Below are 23,489 nucleotides of genomic sequence, written 5' to 3'. Positions count from 1 at the left end.
TCCCCTTAAACCTGTGCCAAATGGTCTCTGACAGACCCATATCAGACTCTTCTCATCCTTGCTTTTCTTCAAGTCAACATGACTGTACCCACATAAACCAGCGTATGTACGCGTATACCCCATATGAAACTCGTGTACAACAAACAATCTCTAAAATAGACAAGATTCAACAGCAAGATGATGAATCAACTACCCCCAGCTTTTGTCTGAGGTATTCAAAGGTCTCCCTGGGCACTGGTTTGGTGAGAATATCAGCAACTTGTTCCTTAGAGGGAACATACTCCAATTTGACCTTTTGTTCAAGCACTTGTTCTCGGAGAAAATGATACTTGATCGGTATGTGCTTAGTCTTTGAATGCATGACAAGATTCTTTGAAATACTGATTGCACTTGTATTATCACAGAAAATGGAGATAGGTGGAGTACAAGTGATTTGCATATCATTCATTGTTTGCATCATCCAAAGGAGTTGAGTGCAGCAAGATGCAGCAGCTACATATTCTGCTTCAGTTGTAGATAATGCAATAGAACTTTGTTTCTTGTTGAACCAAGATACTAATATAAGACCCATGAAGAATGCACCACCACTAGTGCTTTTTCTGTCATCCAAACTTCCTACCCAATCTGCTTTTGTATATGCATGAAGTGTGAGATCTGTACCTCTCGGATACCATAAGCCATAGTTTTGAGTTCCTTGAAGATACTTGAAAATTCTCTTGACTGCTTGAAAATGAGTTTCCTTTGGATTTGCCTGAAACCTTCCAACTATTCCCACTGCATGCATAATGTCTGGTTGGGTACCTATTAGATAGAGCAGACTACCAATCATGGATCTATAGGTTGGTTGATGTACTACTACCGATTCATCATTTGCGCTGAGGCTGCATCCTGCCACCATAGGGGTACATACTGGTTTCGAATCCTCCATCCCATATTTCTTCAAGATCTACTTGAGATACTTGGTTTGTGATAGAAAAATGCCGTCTTTGTTTTGTTGGACTTGTAAACCAAGAAAATATGTGAGCTCACCAAGCATGGACATTTCAAACTCTTTCTGCATCACCAAGGCAAAATTTTGACTCATGTCTTCTTCATTGCTACCAAAGATGATATCATCAACATACACAACAAGTATTAGCAACTTATCATTGTTAATTTTCATATATAGATTGCTATCAGTTGATCCTTTTATAAAACCTTGCTGATGGAGGTACTTATCCATCCGATAATACCACGCCCTTGGAGCCTGTTTAAGGCCATAGAGAGCCTTTTTGAGTCTGCATAAAAGTTTTGGATCATTTCCAAGAATAAACCCATATAGCTGTTCAATATATACTTCTTCATCCAAGTCTCCATTCAAGAAAGCAAACTTCACATCCATTTGAAATACTTTGAACTTCTGAAAGCTAGAGAGGGCAAGGAACATCCTTATGGCCTCTAGTCTAGTAACTGGTGCAAAAGTTTCTTCAAAGTCTATGCCTTCTTGTTGAGCATACCCTTTGCAAACAAGTCTGGCCTTGTTTCTAATCACATCTCCATTTTCATTCAGCTTATTTTTGAATATCCATTTTGTTCCTATGACATTCTTATCTTTTGGTCTAGGAACCAACTCCCAAGTGTTATTCTTTTCGATCTACTCAAGTTCTTCCTCCATGGCTTTTACCCAGCATTCATCTTTGCATGCCTCTCTTACATTTTGTGGTTCAGTGGAGGAGAGCAATGCTAGATAGCTTGAAGCTTCTAAAATGGTTCTTCTTTTTTGTACACTTGCCTCTTTTTGCTCCAAAATTTGAGATTCTAGATGATTCTTCTGCACGTACCTGGATGGAGTCTTTTCTTCTATCTTTATCTGTTCTTCTGGTGCCTCATGGGTTTCTTCTTCATCATGAATCTGATTTGATGTTGATGGATAGTCCTCATCATCTTTGAAATCTTCAGATTTTACCTGCCTAGGAGTGTTTCCTTCTTCATCAACCACTACATCAATACTTTCAACAATTTTTCCAAGTGTTGTATTGTAACACTTGTATGCTTTTCTGTGGGGAGAGTAACCAAGGAGAATGCCTTCATCTGCTCTAGGCTCAAACTTGCCAAGATTTTCATCAGTCTTCTTGATGTAGCATTTGCTTCCAAAAATTTTGAAGTATTTTACCGTGGGAGTCTTACCATACCAAAGTTCATGAGGAGTCTAAGTGCTTTTTACCTGGACATTTGTCTTGTTGAGAATAGTAACTGTAGCAAATGCGGCTTCACCCCAGAAGGTTGCGAGAGTTCCAGACTCATCAAGCATAGCACGAGCCATTTGTTGAACCATTCTGTTTATCCTTTCCACTACTCCATTTTTCTGAGGAGTCCTAGCAGTAGAGAATTCCCTTCTTATTCCATGTTCTTCACAAAAATCGAAAAATTCATTCGAGGTAAATTCTCCTCCTTGATCAGACCTGAGGCATTTGATTCTGCGATCTGATTCGTTCTCCACCAAGGCTTTGAATGATTTGAATTTTTCGAAAGCTTCATCTTTATGCCTCATAAGTCCTATCCAACACATCCTGGAAAAGTCGTCATTGAATAGTATAAAATATTCTTCTCCTTGAGGTGATCCTTTCCTAGATGGACCACATACATCAGTATGGACAAGTTCAAGTGGCCTGCTAGCTGATCCATCCTTCTCAAGGAAATTAGTTCTGGTGTGCTTGCCAAATTGACATGATTTGCATATTGTATTGTCTAGAATTCTGATGTCAGGTAGATCACGAATTGCCTGATATTTGCATGCTTTCCTTATCTGTGAGAAGCTTAGATGCCCCAATCTTCTATGCCATAGCCAATGTTCATCATTCTTGCTTAGATAGCATTGTTGTTGTCCTCCCTTGAGTATATATAAATTATTTGGAGTTCTTATGCCTCTGATCACTGTTTTTCCTATATCAAGCCCACGAACAATGCATCCATTTCATCGAAATATTACTTCATTTCCTTGATCACACATTTGACTGACACTTAATAAATTATGCTTCAAGCCATCAACATACATAACATTTCTAGCCTTGACCTTTTCTTTCAAAAGAACAGAACCTTTACCTTTTATGAGTGCAGGGGTGTCATTTCCAAATGAGACCTTCTTTTCCTTTTCTAAGGCACTATATGACTGAAGTTTATCTTTATCACCTGTCATATGTTTTGAGAATCCACTATCGATGTACCACTGATTTTCCTGTTCTTCTGCATATAAGGCTATCCCACATCTTTCTGGTTGCAATTCTTTCTTTTTCCATGTTTTGGGAACCAATGAAACTTGCTCCTTCTGAGTTGTTTGCCAAAACCTGCTCCTACATTCAGAATCTTCATGACCGAAATTGTTACAAATAGAACATTCTACTTCATTCTCAAGAGTAGCAAAGTTATTGTAGGTCCTGTTCATGGTCCCAGTCATACTCCTTTGTTTTTGAGCTTCTCTAGTCATGATTGTCTTGTAGGCAACACATTGAGCTGCTTTGTGACCAAAGTTATGACAAGAGAAACATTGGCCATTGAAGAAGCTCTTGCGATTATCAAATCTACCAACCAAATGATTGTAGTTTCTATCCATTCTTGAGGCAAAATGATTTACTTGTGGTTGGTTGTAGCTTCTGTTCATCCTTGAAGTAGATTGCCCCCGATTTACCTGGTAGTCTTTGTTCATTCTTGAGGTAAATTGTCCCTGACTTACGTGGTGATCAACATTATGCTTTTGCTGAGGATTGTTAACCTGTTCACTTCTCCTTGCAGCTTCAAGATAACTTTTGGAAGTAGATGGCTTCTGTGCTTGAGATGTTTCTTTGGTATACCCAAGACCTGTCTTGATTAGAGGAGAACGCTACACTTTGATAATCTCATCTAAAGTTTCAGATCCTTTAGCAAATCTAAGATTAAGAGCTTTCGTTTTCTCAATGTCCTTTCTAAGCCCCACAATCTCACATTCTAACTTTTCATTGTGTTTCTCTGTTTCAGCAAGTTGGGAAGTCAGAGTATCTATAATCATATTTTTCTCTTCTAAGCAAATTTTGAGTTTAGAAATTTCTTCATAAGACTTTCTTCATCTATAGCATCCAAGAAATCATCATCTTCAAAAGCCATAAAAAGTCTATAATCATTACCTTGTTCATCTTCATTGCTATTTGAAAGATCATCACTGTCTTCATGTGTGTAATAACTTTTCTTACTTACATTATGTTTTCTGTTCCATCTAACTGGCTCCTTACCTTTTTCAAGATTATCTTTATGAGGACACTTGGCAACATAGTGACCGACTCTTCCACAAGCAAAACATTTGAAAGGGAGCTTACTTCTAAATCTTCCAGAACCCCGTTGAAGGTTCTTGACAAAATTTGACTCTTCCTCTTCTTCCGACATATGTCCTGAGTCATTGTAATCTCCTTTTCCTGAGGCTGTGAATGCAGCTTCTCTCCTGTCTGATGGTCCACCTTTTCTCATTTCGTAAGCAGTTAGGATTCCGTGCAGCTGTGTCATGGTAAGGCTCTGTAGATTCTACTTTTCTTCTATGGCAGAAGCTTTTGAATCAAACTTAGGAGACAAAGATCTTAGAACTTTTTCAACCAAAACAACTTCTTTTATTTCTTCACCCAAGTTTTTCATACAATTAACAATCTCATCTATGCGAAGGAAATAGTTAGCCACGCTTTCATCATTGTACATTCTGAGATTTTCATATTGAATTCTGAGAGTTTGAAGTTTTGCTCGTTTTACCTGATCATCTCCTTCATAGATTAGAACAATCTTGTCCCATATTTCTTTTGCGGTTTTGAGCTGCATAACCTTGACGAATTCTGATTGAGATAGACTCCCTAATAGGGTATTGACAGCCTTTGCATTTGTTTCATACTGCCTTTTACCAGCCGTATCTGTAGGAGTTGCTGAAGGAAATGTGTATCCTGTTTCCACAATATCCCAAACTTCTGTACCAAGAGATTGAAGATAGGCAGTGATTCTTACCTTCCAATAGACAAAGTTGCTCCCATCGAAAATTGGTGGCTTGATTAATGCTTCCCTTTCGTAGTTGCTCATGATGATAGATCTTCCTTCAAGCGATCAAGCTTCTCCTGAAGGACCTGCTCTGATACCAATTGTTGAAAATAATACTGAGAGGGGGGGTGAATCAGTATTATCAAATTCTTTTTCAACTTATACAAATATTTGTAGATCTAACTAGTGAACTTGTGTATACCTTCCAGACTTATAATTTAATTTATTCTTCAGATGTTGATCATTAATTTGTGTGTCAAAACCATATACCAGTAAGCAGGAACAGAAAGGTAGAGCAGAAAGTCACACAAAAGAACACAAGATATAAGGTGGAAACCCAATGTGGGTGAAAACCACTTGCTGCAATATGTCTCTATCTTCTTTCAATTAGAAACTTCTTTTTACAATGATTTTGTACTAGTGCAGTCTTATACCATGACGCAGGCTTCAACCTGTAGAAGGCTACAACCTTCTCTCATTCTCCAGACTCTCCTGGAAGGGAGCTACAACCCCCTTAGCTCTTGTACTAGCTGAGGTACTAGTACGTAGGTGCTGACCTACAGAAGACTTCTCTTTTCTTCCAGGGACCACGTTTCATAAATTTTCAGACTGGATCCATGAATATCAATCAAACATCAAATAGATCTGCAATCAACCAACTTCCTTGTACAAATACTGAATCTATAACTTCTCAAAACACAGTACCAGTAACCAGACATCAATTCAGAACCCGGAATACTGCAGTAATAAACCAAAGGCAGCTAAAACATATTTCAAGAAAAGTCTGCTACTTCACCAATAGAAATCTAAGTACATACGCAGTATTCACTTCCTTAACCTGCGGGTATCCACGCCTTTGCTGTGTCGAACCTGCGGGTATCTGCGCCTCTGCTGTGTCGATCCTGCGGAATACGTGCCTGCGTTGTGTCAAACCTGCGGGTATCCGCGCTTCTGCTGTGTCGAACCTATGGGTATCTGCGCCTCTGCTGTGTATATCTTGCGGAATACGTGCTTTCGCTGTGTCAAACCTGCGTATATCCGCACCTTCGCTGTGACGAACCTGTGGGTATCCACGCCTCCGCTGTATCGAGCCTGTGGGTGTTCGCACCTTCGCTGTGTCGAACCTGCGGGTATCAGACTTCAATTATACCTAGATTATCAGATTTATAGATCTGATCATGCTCCAAAGAGATCTCGACCCATCAGTAGATCTTAACCATCTTGTAATGCTCAGGTTCCTCCTTGATTCAGGTCCAGCTATAACTCTCAACTGATCACCAGTATTTCAGATCTTGCTCTTCTCAAGATATTCAACACAACAGTCTACCCCAGCCAAATGATCTCCTTTCCTTTTTATAGTCTAGGCCTTACTCAAACCATGGTCCAAAACCATAGAGATCCAATACTAGGGACCCAATACCTGGGTTCAATACTTTAGATACAAAACCACAGACCAAAACCATAAGTTCAAAAATGTCGGACTAAATACCATGGACCAACCATAAGATTTCCCACGTGTGCGATTTTCTCTGCATGAAAGTGCGTGTACTATACGTATGCACTTTTTCTTCGGTACACCTGTGTATATGTACGCACCTTTAGTTCGGTGCACCTGTGTATGTCCGCGGCTTTGTGAAAAGGAACCTGCGGGTATCTCATTTTCTACCATTCTGAGAGCCTGAACTGTGATCTGTTATTTGAGTGAGTTGCCATCAAGGACAACACTTATGTCATTGAGCCAAACCTATGCCAAACCTGTGTCATAATGCCAACAATTTATATATATGAATTAAGTTAAGGTCAAAGAAGTTCCCTAGTGCCATTCTCATGGCTACCATTTCACCGACCATTATTTCCCATGGAATAACTAGTAAGTTGGCCTTCAGAAAATTGTCCACTTAATCATGGACACAGCATACATCTTGATATCCATCTAAGAAGATCAAATTGAGATAACTCCCTTGATTTAATCAAGACATGCATCATCTAAAGGAATTCCTTCACTAAAATTACTCTTGTTTCCTTCTTCACCATGTTGTTGTTTTCAGTTATGCTTTTGCATAGGCAATGTTCCATCCTCTCTTACTCTCATCCATGTGATTTATTTAAGTGCAGGTACTTTCTTCCCTTGTATTCTCGATTAATCTCCCTTGGTTCACTTACCAGAGGTTTGTGGCTTTACTACCACACCCAATAAGTTTTCTCAGCCCCAAGCATGATATTCAAAAGGCCATTAAAAGGGAAGGCAATATCAACCAATACAAAAAGGGCAATCAACAACAAAAATAAGCAAAAAATTCAACTAAATAGCATGGCCATGCATAAATGTAAAATCAAAATGAAGTCAATTCATGAAAGAAATAAATTAAAGTCATGACCCATATGCATTAAATAAAACAATTTGTAAAATCATTTTTTGTCCCTATGAGTCTAGCATTCATGGTACTTAAAACCATGTGCACATATGTACACATGTACATAAGTATATCCACATACCAAAATCAGTTCAAGACTTCTTTACAAGGCTCACAATGACCTTCAAGTCTTACATTCCCCAAAGTTCATAGGGGATTTCTTTGACACATATGTGTATATGTCTAAGGGTTTGAGGGAATGCCCCCTCCTCCTTCTCAGCATATAGCATCATCAATTCATGTCTATGTGGCTCATAAGGGCTATTTTCTTTCTTTTTCTTCTTGTGAGGATAGTCCTTTCTCAGATGCTCTTCTTCACAACACCAATAGGAAAATATCCTCTTCTCCTTCTTAGCCTCATGAGGCCTCTACCTGTCAATGCCATTTTTCCTTTCTAAGGGTTTATCTTGATCTGTAATTTCTTGCAACTATTTTTGCAATTCAACATTCCACTCGGTCAGTTCTTGTTGTTTCCTATGAGATTTCTAAGTCATTCCCTGCAAATATTTATCCCATCTTCCAAGTCCTTGAGCTTAACCTCCAAATTCCTAAAGGTTCTCTTCCTTTGGAGGGATGTCTCTCTTTCTCATTCTTGATGGACTTGGTCCATATCCTATTGTACCATGCCATGATACGTGTTACCTTTTTTTGCTACTTGTCACACAGAATGAGTCGTTCTTGCGGACAAGACCGACCTCCCTAGTATCTAATGATATCTAGCGACAAACAAACCAATCAAATTCTATCTTTCTCTAAATATGCAATTTATAAATAAAGGCAAACAAGTGTTTTAGGCCTACCTTGGGTCCAATGCAAGTTTGTGGAAGCCTCGCTCCGTTGATCCAAATGAGCTCCCTTATAGAGAATCTGCAAACACAAACAAGCACACAAATTAAATAGCACCTGAAAAGCCAATATAATAAAGCATACTAATCATGATGATCAAGGAATTCATGAAACAAATCACATAAGACAATTTGTTGAAAAAAATGAATCTGATTATATTAATTTAAATCAAAGAAGAACTTTACAACCTATGCCTTGATGTTGTACAAGCTCCTCCCAGGGTCCAGCAAGAAGTCTCCTCTACTTTGACAAGTTTCACTCTCTTCCCAATGAAGCCAAAAGGTATGTGATCTCTCCTCTCAAGCTTAACTAGGAAGTCTCAATTCCAACAACATTTACCCTAAAAAATGTTCAGCTTCCAACCTCCTTAGCAACCAACCCAATGCCTTAATTTATAGTGCAATGGAGGGAAGTTACTAGGTCCTCCTTCAAAGGGATAAATCTCCTCTCATCAAGGGATTAGCTCCTTCACTTTTGGGATGCATGAACCACCTAGGAGCGAACCATCCACATCAAGATTCCTTCTAGAATCATCTAGAATTAACCCAAAGTGAGTTTTTAAGAATAAACTTGCGCCTTTTTTACTTTCACAGGGGTCCACACCCACTCCTTTAGAGACAGAGCGGGCAGGTCTGCAGGTAACATGAACAAGGGGTGTGGGACCGCAGGCAACAGTGAGAGAAAGTGCGGAACCAGAGCTTTATTGATTTTTAAGGTCTTTCTCTCATTTTCAAAGCTTGACATGAAGAGCTGAGGTTTGAGACTTGCTTACGAGGACAATATGAATGATGATAGACCCATACTGATTGCAAATAGTCATGGTGACAATATTTTGTGTAACAGATTGCCCCCTAAAGTGCGAAGTCTGTAGTAGATGAGGATTTTATTTATCATCTAGGAAGAGTGAAGTACTTTATCATTTCAAGGATCATCTTGTGGAGAGCCCGGTTGGAACCTGTAAAAACATTCAATGCAAAATATATATATGAGATCATATCATCGCTGAGGTAGGCATTCCCATACTCAGATCAAAACTGACTAGAAAACTAACTACTGCTCTGATATAGGAATGATCTTGTAATACATCACAAGTATAGACACATGTAGACACAGTATGGACGCAGCTATCTGTTTATGAATAGTCCATTGTATAATGAATACAAAATTCCTCGTAGCCTGGATGGTGGAAACTAGATCTAGGGTCTTAATTTCTACTTCCCGAAATACGATTCTATCCATGTGAATGAATGTGTCGAAGTCGAACATGGTAGAAACCACTTGATTATCAGTCAATGATGTAAACTGTTAACAAGTGTGAGAGAAACCACCATTAATGTCAATGGCTCTCAAAGTACTCAGTACAATCCATGAGATGTGAATAGATGTGTTGATGTCGAACATGTCACGGAATCCTTTGATCGAAGGACAATGATGCAACCTATCGTCGAAGGTGAGAACCCTTCCATTGAGGCATGCAGATCCCAAGGTACTGATGATTTCTAGATCATCTTTCTAGATAATGAGCTGAAGTCGATAGAAAGTGATCCGTCGTAGGCAAGCCCACAACGCGAAATCATAGATCAAGTTTGAAGAAATATAGTTGCAAGGACTGAATCAGGGATGGTCAAGATGGATGGCAGATATTCTACAGATGAATGGTTTATTTTCACTGACCTCTTGAACACATAACGACACAGCAGATGGTTTGGTGACAATTGAACCAAAGTTAATACCTAGAAACCGGCTGAAGACTTTCAATATGGTTTGATCAACTGTTAGGCAAAGGATTTCCCAACCCAGGTGAATAAAAAGTGTCGTGTTCAAGAGTGGTTAAATGTTTTTCTGAGACATAAAGTACGAAAAACAGGTTCATTTTTTTCTCTTTTCCCCCACCATTTCTGGCAAGTACCTCTTTATTTTTGACAAGCTTGAGGAGGATAACATTTGCTTGATTATAAGCTCATCCTTCGGATGAGTCCAACTTAGTTTAAATTCGAACCCTAAGAAGGAGTGGTCCGTTCCTGTTTGTAATTGAACAAGTCCTTTACTGTTGAATTTTAACGAGTCCAGTATAGGAGAAACTCGGCGTTTTTCAATTTTAGAGAGTTTGAAAAAACTTAAGAAAACTCCATGGTTGTCCTTTTTCATAAATTTGTGTCTCCCAAGCCCGAAAAAGTATAAAATAATACTTGAGAGAACCGCTTGATCATTACGATCAAGGAGTACTTTTCATAATTAGTGCCTCTAATCCGAAAAAGTAAAAAAGCGACCAATGACACGTCATTTTATAACCAATATCGAATTTGAAATGACAAAAATCCGACAGTCTTTTCATGTTTTTCCGGTCAGAAAAGGGTTGTAAGTGGACCGTCTTTTTAGTTCCATTTTAACAAGCTTAAAAAGAAAAACTCGACAATCTTTTCATATTTTAGGAGTCAGAAAAGAGCTTAAAGGTGACTCTACCTAGAGGAACGAGTGGTATAAAGGGTAGCAACTGGTTCCGGCAATGGTGGAACTGCTCAAAACATGTAATGGTCAAGAGGCTGGCTAACAAAACCACTCATAACTACGGTCCCTCAGGAAAGGAAAACAACCAAGTGAAAGCATATGATCAGCCAAAGAGATGGTGGCGACGGAATGAAAACAACCAAGGCTCATCTAACAGAATTTAGCGGATAAAAAACGCCAATCACGAGATGTAAAACGGGTATGGGTTCATTTTTACACAAGCTTGAACCAAAGAGAACTTTGCTTGGATTCGGTTTCATGTTTACACAAGCTTGAAACGAAAAACTATGCTTGTTTTAAGTTCACATGCCCCCAACATAACGACGCAAAATGAGGTACATGCCCCCCAAGCTTCATTGCATTCAATCAGGTGGATGGAATGAAGGTTTACTTTCGACATATTGGAAAGATTCATGGGAGTTGTTTCATTTTTTAGTGAGGTTGACACAGGAAAAGAAGTATCCTCAAAACCCTTGTTTCATTTTTTAAACGAGCTTGACACAAGATAAGGAACTATGCCCAAGTCTACTCTCAACAATCTACCTATATGACCTACTGTCCTCATACCTGATTCATTTTTTAACGAAACTCCTTGTTTCATCTTTTAACGAGCTTGACACAAGACAAGGAACTATGCTCATGACATCCAGTTTCATTTTTTAACGAGGTTGAGACAGGAAGAAACTATCCTCGTATCTACTCTCTATAATCTACCCTATCCTTATTTCATTTTTTAATGAGCTTGACACAAGACAAGGAACTATGCTCAAGACTCCTTGTTTCATTTTTTAACGAGCTTGACACAAGACAATGAACTATGCTCAAGACTCCTTGTTTCATTTTTTAACGAGCTTGACACAAGACAAGGAACTATGCTCAAGATTCCTTGTTTCATTTTTTAACGAGCTTGACACAAGACAAGGAACTATGCTCAAACCTAATTCATTTTTTAATGAGGTTGACTCAGTAACAGGAACTTTCCTCAAAACTTCTCTCTACAATCTACCTATATACCTGTCCTTGTTTCATTTTTTAATGAGCATGACACAAGACAAGGAACTATGCTCAAGACTTCTTGTTTCATTTTTTAACGAGCTTGACACAAGACAAGGAACTATGCTCATGATTCCTTGTTTCATTTTTTAACGAGCTTGACACAAGACAAGGAACTATGCTCAAATCTACTCTCTACAATCTACCTATAAGCTCGCATACCCCCAGCATAATGATGCAAAATGAGGTACATGCCCCCCAAGCTTCATTGCATTCAACCAGGTGGATGGAATGAAGGTTTACTTTCAAGACTCAACTCGAAAAGGGAGTTGTTTCATTTTTTAATGAGGTTGACACAAGAAAAGAACTATCCTCATACTCACTGATTCATTTTTTAATGAGGTCGACACAGTAAAAGGAACTTTCCTCGAACTCACTGATTCATTTTTAACGAGGTTGACACAGTAAAAGGAACTATCCTCTGATTAACTGATTCATTTTTTAATGAGGTTGACACAGGAAAGGAACTGTCCTCATAACTGATTCATTTTTTAACGAGGTTGAATCAGTAATAGGAATTATCCTCATACTCACTGATTCATTTTTTAACGAGGTCAACACAGTAAAAGGAACTTTCCTCGAATTCACTGATTCATTTTTAATGAGGTTGACACAGTAAAAGGAACTATCCTCTAATTAACTGATTCATTTTTTAATGAGGTTGACACAGGAAAAGAACTGTCCTCATAACTGAATCATTTTTTAACGAGGTTGACTCAGTAATAGGAATTATCCTCTGACCTGATTCATTTTTTAACGAGGTTGACTCAGTAATAGGAACTTTCCTCGAATATCTCTCTACAATCTACCTACATAACCTACTGATCATGGCTTCCAACTGGAAGAAAGACATGTCAATGGACACACCTTGATTATGGCTTCCAAGAGGTCTTCATCAGAAGGAAGAATAGTTCTCTGGAAGGAACACATGTCAAGGGACTCAAAAGGGATAAGAACATCGTGTTCAAGTAACCCCATAGAGTTTTCCATGTCAATTACCAGATCTACATCAAAGGAAGATTAGCAAACAGTGAGAGGCTCACTTACATCAGTAATTGAAAACATGGGACCAGTTGCCACATAATGAACCCGTGGCGGGGTAGATACCACTTTAGAATCAGGAACATTAAGGGGTGTCATATTATTGGTAGATGAAACAAGACTAGGGAACGAAAGCTGGTCTACAGTCACAATATTTCCATTGTGAGGGAAAGACATCACGCGAAAGAGTGTCGATACGACAGCTTTCATTGCATAAACATAGTCTCGCCCAAGGAGTAAATTGAAATCCAAGGGACCTTGAACTACCATAAGATCAGTACAGACAATTTTACCTTCCAAGGTAATAGAAAACTTAGGAAGGATCCCTAAAGGTTCACTAATGGTTCTGTTAAAAGCTTTCAGATTTTGCATAATAGGCGCAAGCTGAGGGGAACCCAAAGCTTTCCAAGCATTTGAGGATAAAACACTAATAGAAGCACCTTCATCGACCTGTGTGCGGTATATGTCCCTACTACCAGCCTTGACAATGATTTGGAAAGGGATAGAGGAAGGAAGACGGGGTTCTGTCAGTCTATTCCAACCAAAGGAAAAGACCTCAGTACTTGGAGGGGGTTCTGTAGAAACAGGTGAAATGCCCCCCGGCGTAGAAGAATCTGATGTAACAAAAAGAACCTGAGCGGTATGAAGTTCAATCTCTAAAGGGAAAGTGGGATCGACCAAATGTGAAATTGAATCGACCACTTGATCAACTAAAGGATCATCAACCTGAGTGATATGAGTTTCACTCTCCAATGGAAGAGTGGGATCAACTGTACTTGAAATTAGATCAATCACTCCGTCAGTTGACGGTAGGTTGGGAGAAAGTTTACGGTGACTAGTTGGAAATTCTTGCTGTGGAACAGTAAGGTTTTCCAACAATTTTGAGGCTTCATACATGTGAGGGAAAATGTGAGTTTGATGACTTCCTTTGCATAACTTACAAGGAAACCTAACTTTACCCTTTTTCCCAGGAACTTGACTATCATTGGTTGATGGATCAATGGAAAGTTGATTAGATTTTTCTGACCATACTTCCAAGACCTTTGGAATACCAGGACAATTGATAAGGAAGTGGTCACCCTTACAAAGCCTGCAAGGGTATTTGGGTTTACGATGCATGTTGGAGGTTTCCTTCACACAACTAACACTTGTAGCCATGGTTGGTTGGTTGACTTCTTTCTTATCTTGCTTCTTCTTCTTCTTCTTCTTCCCTTTCTTCTTCTTCTTAGCCACCTGGTTACTAGCATCAAGGCTTTTACCAAGCGAAGAGGAAGAAATGGAGGAAGAAGTATTAGGCGAAGAAGGTAAAGGGTCAATAGAAGGTTGGTGATGTTGAGATGGTGAACTCCGTTGAGGTGAAGCATTCGGTTGAGGTGGAACAATTGTAGTATTTGGGGCCAACGAAGTTGAAAATAACCATATCGGTAAACCTATTGTAAATCCAGGTAATGACAAAGTAGCCATATAAGGAGGACCAACATTTTCAAAGTAAGGAAAAGTACTAGGATTCTCGTTAAGAGGGGTTCCTTGGTTGGTAAATTCCAGAACATTTGCCATTATATTCAACTTCAGTGAATTTTATTAACAATTTAAAACTAAAATAACAATTCACAATTCACACCTAACAATTAAAATTCACAATTCACACCTATGGTCTCTAAAAGTAAAAACAAACAAATTAACACGTGCTATCAAATCTAGGAGTCAAACCACGCACAAACAGTAACTTTCCGTACCGAAAACACTAGTTGGTGATGAAATCCAACGTCACAGAATTCAATACAGAAATGGCGGTTGGAACAGTTACCCCGACAACCTGCTTAATGAATAGACTGGCACAAGTTTCTCCACTAAACCATCTCGAGTGAAGAGAACCCCCCAGAAAATCCAAGTGAGTCTAGTCGAGGTCTGCTCCAGGTACAGTGGGATCTTCCCTCCACCGTCACCTTAGGAAAGAATCTTATAGATTATGGCCACTAAGGTTACCAACGGAAACAAATATACCTGGGGGATCAGTCTACGATCCGATACACACGCAAGGGCAGAGTAACAAAGCTCAATCCCCTTGAAGGCTCCTTGACATAATCCAAGTTTTACCAACAAGTGACCCCAGGCTCCTCGACAATGGTCAATCCGAGGTTTACCATTTTTAATACATGAATATCTTCTATCGTTCCCAATGAGGAAGGATTGATTACCTCACTGGTTCAGATATGATCTCGTGCTTCTCCTTTAAGAGGAGCTTTCCTAGAGCATAGATGTAACAATTGGAATTTCTTTCCTACCGCAAGATCGACTACTTGTTTGTTTTACTGTCTTGGAGAGTTAACTAAAACCTATTCCAAGACACTAGCCTAAGCTAGATTGGTGGAAAGAGCCCTAAAAATGTAAAAATTACTAGATGAGTTTTAATTAAGCGCTGTGTTATTTAGGCTGTTATTACTCAAAAGGGGTAAATGGATATGAAACCAATGGTGTTATGACCCGACCCAAAACTGAATGCAATCGAATATGATAATGTAATCTTTTCAATTCGATGAATCCTAACTAAAGTAAGGAGAGAGTTTCCATTCACTTCCAACAACGCAAAAAATTGATCACTAAGAGAAAATATAACAAATTCTCTAATGCACTAATTTCATTAAGAAAAACTAATGCAAATCAATTCCAAAACAGTTTTTATTTTTATTTTTGTGTGTTAAAACAAGCATAAAAATATGTAAATTCAAATCAAAGAAAGTTGATCTAAATCTACGATTGATTTTTCAGAATGTAAACTATGCAATTGTAATCTATGCACAATTCACTTGAAAAGTATGCAAATGTAATCTATGCACATTTTCATTCATATTCTGAAAATGAGAATTCTAATTATGCAAATGTGATCTATGCAAGATAATTCTCAAACACAAGATGATTCTAATGTAATCTAAGAACCAATCAAGTGCAAGTCAAGAAAATTGGGTGAGAGATCCAAAGATCAAAAAATAAAAACACTCAAAGGCGATTAACACTCATACACAATTTAGCCCCCCCCCCCGGCGAATGAGGGGGAATTTGTTTGCAAAAACAAAAGCAAAAAGATGCAAAATTGTGAAAAGTATGAGACAAACCTCCAAGTAATGACCAAAGGAAATCAAATTAAGAATTTCTCAAAAAAGAGACTCAAAACACCCAATTGGTAAAAGCTTAAAACAAGAATGCCAATGGAACTAACCTAAGAAAAGTTCCTGACAAGTCACACGCAGATCTGGGTAGAGGCTAAAAACACATAAACAAATCCTAAACTGAACTGAATGAAAATATTTTATGTTTTTCAAAAATTTGACAGGGTCCGCAAGCCCCTGGTAGAAACAGGTGCGGTACCGCACTGTGCAAAAAAGAAACAGTGCGGGTATATCCGCACTGTGCTACAAGAAGAGGGTGCGATCCTCTCCCAAAAGTATGAAAAACAAAAAATAATTCAAGATCTACTAAACCTACCCAATCCCACACACATCAAGCCAAAAATAGAAACAAAAACACAGTTTCTCAAGTCAAAGTAAAAAACAAGGAAAAAATCAATTCCCCAGCGGAGTAGCCATTTTGTCACACGGAATGAGTCGTTCTTGCAGACAAGACCGACCTCCCTAGTATCTAATGATATCTAGTGACAAGCAAAACAATCAAATTCTATCTTTCTCTAAATATGCAATTTATAAATAAAGGCAAACAAGTGTTTTAGGCCTACCTTGGGTCCAATGCAAGTTTGTGGAAGCCACGCTCCATTGATCCAAATGAGCTCCCTTATAGAGAATCTGCAAACACAAACAAGCACACAAATTAAATAGCACCTGAAAAGCCAATATAATAAAGCATACTTATCATGATGATCAAGGAATTCATGAAACAAATCACATAAGAAAATTTGTTGAGAAAAATGAATCTGATTGTATTAATTTAAATCAAAGAAGAACTTTACAACCTATGCCTTGATGTTGTACAAGCTCCTCCCAGGGTCTAGCAAGAAGTCTCCTCTACTTTGACAAGTTTCACTCTCTTCCCAATGAAGCCAAAAGGTATGTGATCTCTCCTCTCAAGCTTAACTAGGAAGTCTCAATTCCAACAGCATTTACCCTAAAAAATGTTCAGCTTCCAACCTCCTTAGCAACTAGCCCAATGCCTTAATTTATAGTGCAATGGAGGGAAGTTACTAGGTCCTCCTTCAAAGGGATAAAGCCCTCCTTCAAAGGGATAGCTCCTCTCATCAAGGGATTAGCTCCTTCACTTTTAGATGCATGAACCACCTAGGAGCGAACCATCCACGTCAAGATTCCTTCTAGAATCATCTAGAATTAACCCAAAGTGAGTTTTTAAGAATAAACTTGCGCCTTTTTTGACTTTCACAGGGGTCCGCACCCACTCCTTTAGAGACAAAGCGGGCAGGTCCGCAGGTAACATGAACAGGGGGTGCGAGACTGCAGGCAACAGTGAGAGAAAGTGCAGAACTAGAGCTTTATTGATTTTTAAGGTCTTTGTCTCATTTCCAAAGCTTGACATGAAGAGCTGAGGTTTGAGACTTGCTTAGGAGGACAGTATGAATGATGATAGACCCATACTGACTGCAAATAGTCATGGTGACAATATTTTGTGTAACACTACTGAGTCTTGCTATGTGTTTCCACATATACTCAGTTGTTAGTGCATTAATAAATATAGACAAATAGGCCAGTTCCCTTGCCTTGTTGTACCAAGCACATTTCCCTGCAACTGCACACATGCCTCAATTTACATATTAGTCACATGTTTCACATCCACGACATAAATATCTCAACATAAATTTTCAAAAACCATAATTTCTACATGCACATGCACATATTAGCTTACTTATAACCATGCTTTCATAAGACTATATTTTCTTTGTCAAGTTCAACTATAATTGGAAAACAACTATTATGCCAAAATCGACATTATTAATTTCATTCAGCCTTTGTACTGAGACCAAAGCAGCAATCTAAATTTGGCCTTTATACCAAGGCTAGTAATCAAGGCATCCAAAATTATCAACATTGATTACTATCAACCAATTTACCATGACCCGTATTATCCCCTATTAACATCATCCCTCAAAATTTTAAGGAATGTCAGCCTTCATTCACTTCATTTAGTCTCTTCACTGAGAGTATCACCACTAATCGAGAGGTCAAATTTTTCCACAAGCAACTAAAGTACCATGTATATTCAGCCTCTTTATGCAAGGCCAGTGATAAAAATTCATCTCATAAAATTGATAATCATAAACAACACTATCATCAACATCTTCAACCATGTCCTCATTATCTAATCCACATTCTTCAATTTCCTCGTCCACTATACTAGAAGAATTAATAACCCCATACGGACAAAATAAGTATTTATTGAAGAGGATGTTGTAACACAAGGGAATCCTAATAATTAAAGGTAAACTCTAATATTACATTCTCTTCCTCTAACATAGCTACAAATACTTCATCTACCAAGTTTACACAAGACCCTTCCTCTTGAGCTCATCTAGTTCAAGTATTAAGCATGGATTCTCTTGTTGAAATATGTAACTAGGTTCGGCCTTCATAAAATGTAATGTACTCTTGATTCTTGTATATCATTAAAAGAAAAGAAAATTATTATTATTATTATTATTAGTAGTAGTAGTAGTAGTAGTATTTATAGCATGGGTTTCATGCTCAAAGTCAATTTATTTTAGGTCAAGCACCCACTGTGTGCTTCTAGGATTTGTCATATACTCAAGAAGTCAATAGAGTCATTGTAATATGTAAAATACCCCATTGGGCATCTTGTAACAAGTCAAAAGAATTAATTTGAGTCTAAAATTTTCAAATTACGCCTCCAAGATAAAGTCAGCTTGGTAGTGAAGAAGTCATCCTAATTAGGGAAATTCGTCCTCCTAAAAGGGTTATATATAAGAAACAATTTGACCTCATTTGAAGCATCAATCACTCACTTGTCAAGGAAGCAAGAACACGAAGGAAAAATGCAATCAAAGAACTAGAAGGAATAAGGAAGACTAAATTTTTTATTTTTACACACACTCACTCTCTCTCTCACAAGTGAAGAAGGCTAGGGTTTCTACGGCTAAAGGGTTGAAGTCATCAAGAAGGGTCGAAATCGGAATAAAGGAAGTCTATTTGGTCACCTACAAGACTTTGAAGAGGAATCATCCCAAGGGAAGGAATGAGTAATCCTAAAGAACCCTAATTCACCCACATGTGCGAAGTTGTGCAGCTTGTTGCGGGGGGGCGAAAATTTCAGACTGTAGTGAGTGTCGAAATCTAAAGCTGGGTGTCGAAGTTCTACACTTGCAAGATATTTTAATTGGTTTGAATTAGTAAGAAGAAACACATCCTCTATAAGGTTTGACTTGGTCTTAGTCTTGGTATATAGGTCTCGGAATTCATCATTTGAAGAATCAATAAGAAGAGAAGAGATTTTTGTGGGTTTTCCTCTATAGGAGAGGTTTTGGCCCTTGCTAGTAGCCTATATCTTATGTCCTTGTGTACTATTGATCTTCGTGTTTTAGTAGTTGTTTTATGATAAGAACAATATAATAATAAGAGAAGAAGAAGATAATAATAAAAAAGATTAAAATAATATCACAAGAAGTTATCAAGCCTAAGAGAAATCACTTCAATTGTCGCTCTATTGATTTCTCAGCATGGTATCAGAGCTAAGGTTGAAAAAGGGCATAATGAAGATCATTACATCCTTCAAAAAGTTCTCATTGAATCAATTCTCTGTGATGATAACACATCTCAAGCTAGGCATCAAAGCATTTGGTGATTTCTTATTATCTATCAAGAACTATATGACCAAGACCTCCACTACAAAGAACAAAGGATTATTCTCATCACTTACAGGTACTTTTGAAGATGAAAACATATCGGTAATTGATAGTGGAGCTTCTAGACATATGATAGGTGAACATGTACAACTAAATACCCTATCAAAAGGAATATATTCTCATTCAGTCGAGCTTGGAGACAAGAATAACTATGATGTCAAAGGAATTGGATCAACCACGTTGTAGCTAGAGGATGGAGGGAACATACATCTCAACAAAATCCTATATGTCTCAAGTTTAAAGAAAATTTTACTTTCTATTTCTTTCTTAGAAGATAAAGGAGATATAATTTCTTTTATAGATGTAAAAGTTATGATATGGGATAAGGGATCTAGCATTAATAATGCAAAAATTACTGGGATTTGTGAGGGAAGGCTTTGTATATTAATTACACCTCTCTCTCAAGCCTTGGTTCACCTTGAAATAAATCCATGTGAACTTTGGAATAGAAAGTTTGGGAACCTCCATTACAAAATCTTACCATCCTTAAAATCTATGGTAAATGGCATCCTTGAATTGAAGGAAGAGCATGAAGGACTTTGTAAGAAATGTGCACTAGGTAAAAATGTAAAGAAACCTTTGGAAGCAGTGCTTCAAGATCTAAGGAAATATTGGATCTCATTCACTTTGATGTTTGTGGTCCTATGGCTACAAAATATCTTGGAGGTCATCTATACTATGTGACTTTCATTGATGACCACTCAAGAAAGACTTGGATTTATTTACTTAAGTCCAAGGATGAAGTATTTGAAAAAAATCAAGAATTCAAAGTAGAAGTGGAGAATCTTACCGAAAGGAAGATAAAAGTGATAAGATATAACAATGGAGGGGAATACACATCAAAAGAATTCATAGCTTTCTGTAAGGAGGCTAGAATTAAGAGGGAGTTGATAGTTCCATATAATCTAGAACAAAATGGAGTAGCATAAAGGAATAATCATATAATTGAAGAATTTGTTTAGTTATGTTACATGATCAAGACTTACCTCAATTCCTGTGGGGTGAAGCATCCAAAAAAAAGTTTATATTCAAAATCAAATTCCTCATAAGATACTTGACAACATGACTCCTGAAGAAGTGTTTACTAGAGCAAAACCTAGTGTAGATCATCTTTGAATATTTGGATGCCTTGTCTACATTCACATTCCAAAACATAAAAGGAAGAAATTGGATCCTAAAAGCATGAAGGGCATATTTTTTGGCTACAATACTTCTTCAAATTCATATAGGGTCTACATCGAGGAAGGTCACTGAATTGAAGTGAGTAGAGATGTGATTTTTTATGAAAACATTGCGTACAAGAAGTCTAAAGATCTTTCTACTTATTATGATGATGAAGAACTACCTATATTTGAAGAATGTCAAAGGGAAGAAGAAGATACTATACCTAATCATGAAGAAGAAGGTCCCAGTGAACCTGTGCAGCAAGTCATAATCCCTAAAACTTGTAAGAGACCCACTTAGTTAACACCAACTCTTCAAGAAGCAGAAGGACATGTTGCAGCTAAAGGAACATTTAGGGAAAGTAAAAATCCTAAAATATATTCAGGGTATGCAACCTATATAAAAAAATTGATTGAAGTAGAACCATCCTCTTTTGAAGAAGTTTCCATGAATCAAGGAAACATGTCATAAAGAGGAATATCGGTCTATAATGAAAAATGGAGTTTGGGAAACCATTCCTAGGCCAAATGACAAATATGTTGTAACTTCCAAATGGATCTACAAGATTAAGAATGAAGCATATAGTAGCATTGAAAACTATAAAGCAAGGTTTTTGGCTAGGGGTTTCTCTCAAAATAAGGCATCAATTGTGAAGAGATATTTGCACCTACAGCAAGGTACACAACTATAAGTTTGTTGGTCTCTTTAGCAGCAACTATGGGATGGAACATCCATCCAATGGATGTCAAGACAACCTTCATGAATGGTACCATTGATGAAGAAGTATATATTGAATAACCCTTGGGATTTGAAGTACATAATAGAGAAACTCATGTTTATGCTTAAGAAGGCACTTTATGGTCTTAAACAAGCCCCAAGGGCTTGGTATGATAGGATGGATACATATCTACAAAGAATGGGTTTTTCAAAGAGTTTTGAAAATCCAAATATTTATATCAAAGTAGTGAAGGATGAACCAATGATCATTCTTCTATATGTGGATGACCTTCTCATAACAGGTGTGGAAAGTCGTATTCAAGAATGCAAGAAATAATTGGCAGCAAAATTCGATATGAAGGATCTAGGGCTTATGCATTATTACTTGGGGTTAGAAGTTCAGAAAACTTGGTGAAGTATATCTAGGTCAAGGAAAGTATGTAATTAATATGCTACAAAAAATTGGCATGATGGATAGCAAACCAATGACAACTCCCATAGTCACAGATTTGAAGAGGTCACAAAGTTCAGAATCAAGCCTTGTGGATCCTACAAGTTACAAATAATTGGTTGGCTCTTTGATGTATCTTCTAAGCACATGTCTAGATATTTGCTTTGCAATGAATATTCTCAATCAGTTTCAGATGGAGCATAGACATGACTATTGGATAGAAGCCAAACATATATTCAGATATCTGTGAGGGACAATACATTATTTCTTGAAGTATGATGGAAAGAAAAATATCCAACTAATGGGATATATTGATTCTAATTAGGGAGGAAATGAGAAAAATGGAAGAAGCACTACAAGAGTATGTTTCAGCTTGGGATCCTTGAGGACAGATAGAGTTGTTAGTCAAGGCCTTGTTGTATGATAATTATTTTTGATATGATGAGATGCACTAATATAAGCTAAAAAGATAGGTTATGAGATGACTTACCAATCCAACTCTTCTTATGAGATCTCTTCAGTATAAGGATGTCCTTGTACCATTATGAATACCTCCCTTGTTAAGAGGGAGTGTTTAAATATGTAACTAGGTTCAGTCTTCATAAAATATAATGTATTCTTGATTATTGTATATTGTAAAAGGAAGAGAAAATTATTATTATTATCTTTTATAACATGGTTTTCATGCTCAAGGTAAATTTATTATAGGTCAAACACCCATTATGTGCTTCTAGGGTTTGTCATAGAGTCAAGAAGTCAATAGATTCACTGTCATATGTAAAATACCCCATTGGTCATCTTGTAACAAGTAAAAAGAATTAATTTTGAGTATAAAAGTGCCACATTACCCCTCCAAGACCAATTCAGCTTGGCAATCGAGAATTCAAACTAATTAAGGAAATTTGCCCTCCTAAAAGGTTATATATAAGATATGATTTGACTTCATTTGAAGCATCAATCACTGACTCATCAAGGAAGCAATAACAATAAGGAAAAATGAAATTTAATGTCCAGATGGAAGAAGGATGACGAAATTTCTGATTTTTACACTCTCGCTCTCACACACATGGGATGAAGACTAGGGTTTTTTCAACTACAAGGTCGAAGTCTTCAAGGGTCAAAATTGGAAGAAAGGAAGTATTTTTGGTCACCTATAAGCCTTTTAAGAGGGAAAAACCCAAGAAAAGGAAGGATTAATCCTAAAGAACCCTAATTCACCCACATATGCGAAGTTGTGGCTTGTTGCAGGGGGGTGAAAATTTCAGAGCTACAATTAGGGCCAAAATATGAAGCTAGGGTTTGAAGTTCTACACTTGGAAGAGATTTGAATTGGTTTGAGTCGGTAAGAAGAAGCACATCCTCCATAAGCCTTGATTTGGACTTGGAAGGATCTTGG

This window comes from Pinus tabuliformis, chromosome 2_2, assembly GCF_031772625.1.
Source record: "Pinus tabuliformis cultivar Carrire ecotype Pingquan chromosome 2_2, CPIR1, whole genome shotgun sequence".
Classification (NCBI taxonomy): Eukaryota; Viridiplantae; Streptophyta; class Pinopsida; order Pinales; family Pinaceae; genus Pinus; species Pinus tabuliformis.
The sequence above is the reverse complement of the archived record's forward strand: the minus strand, read 5'-3'. Positions refer to the sequence as shown.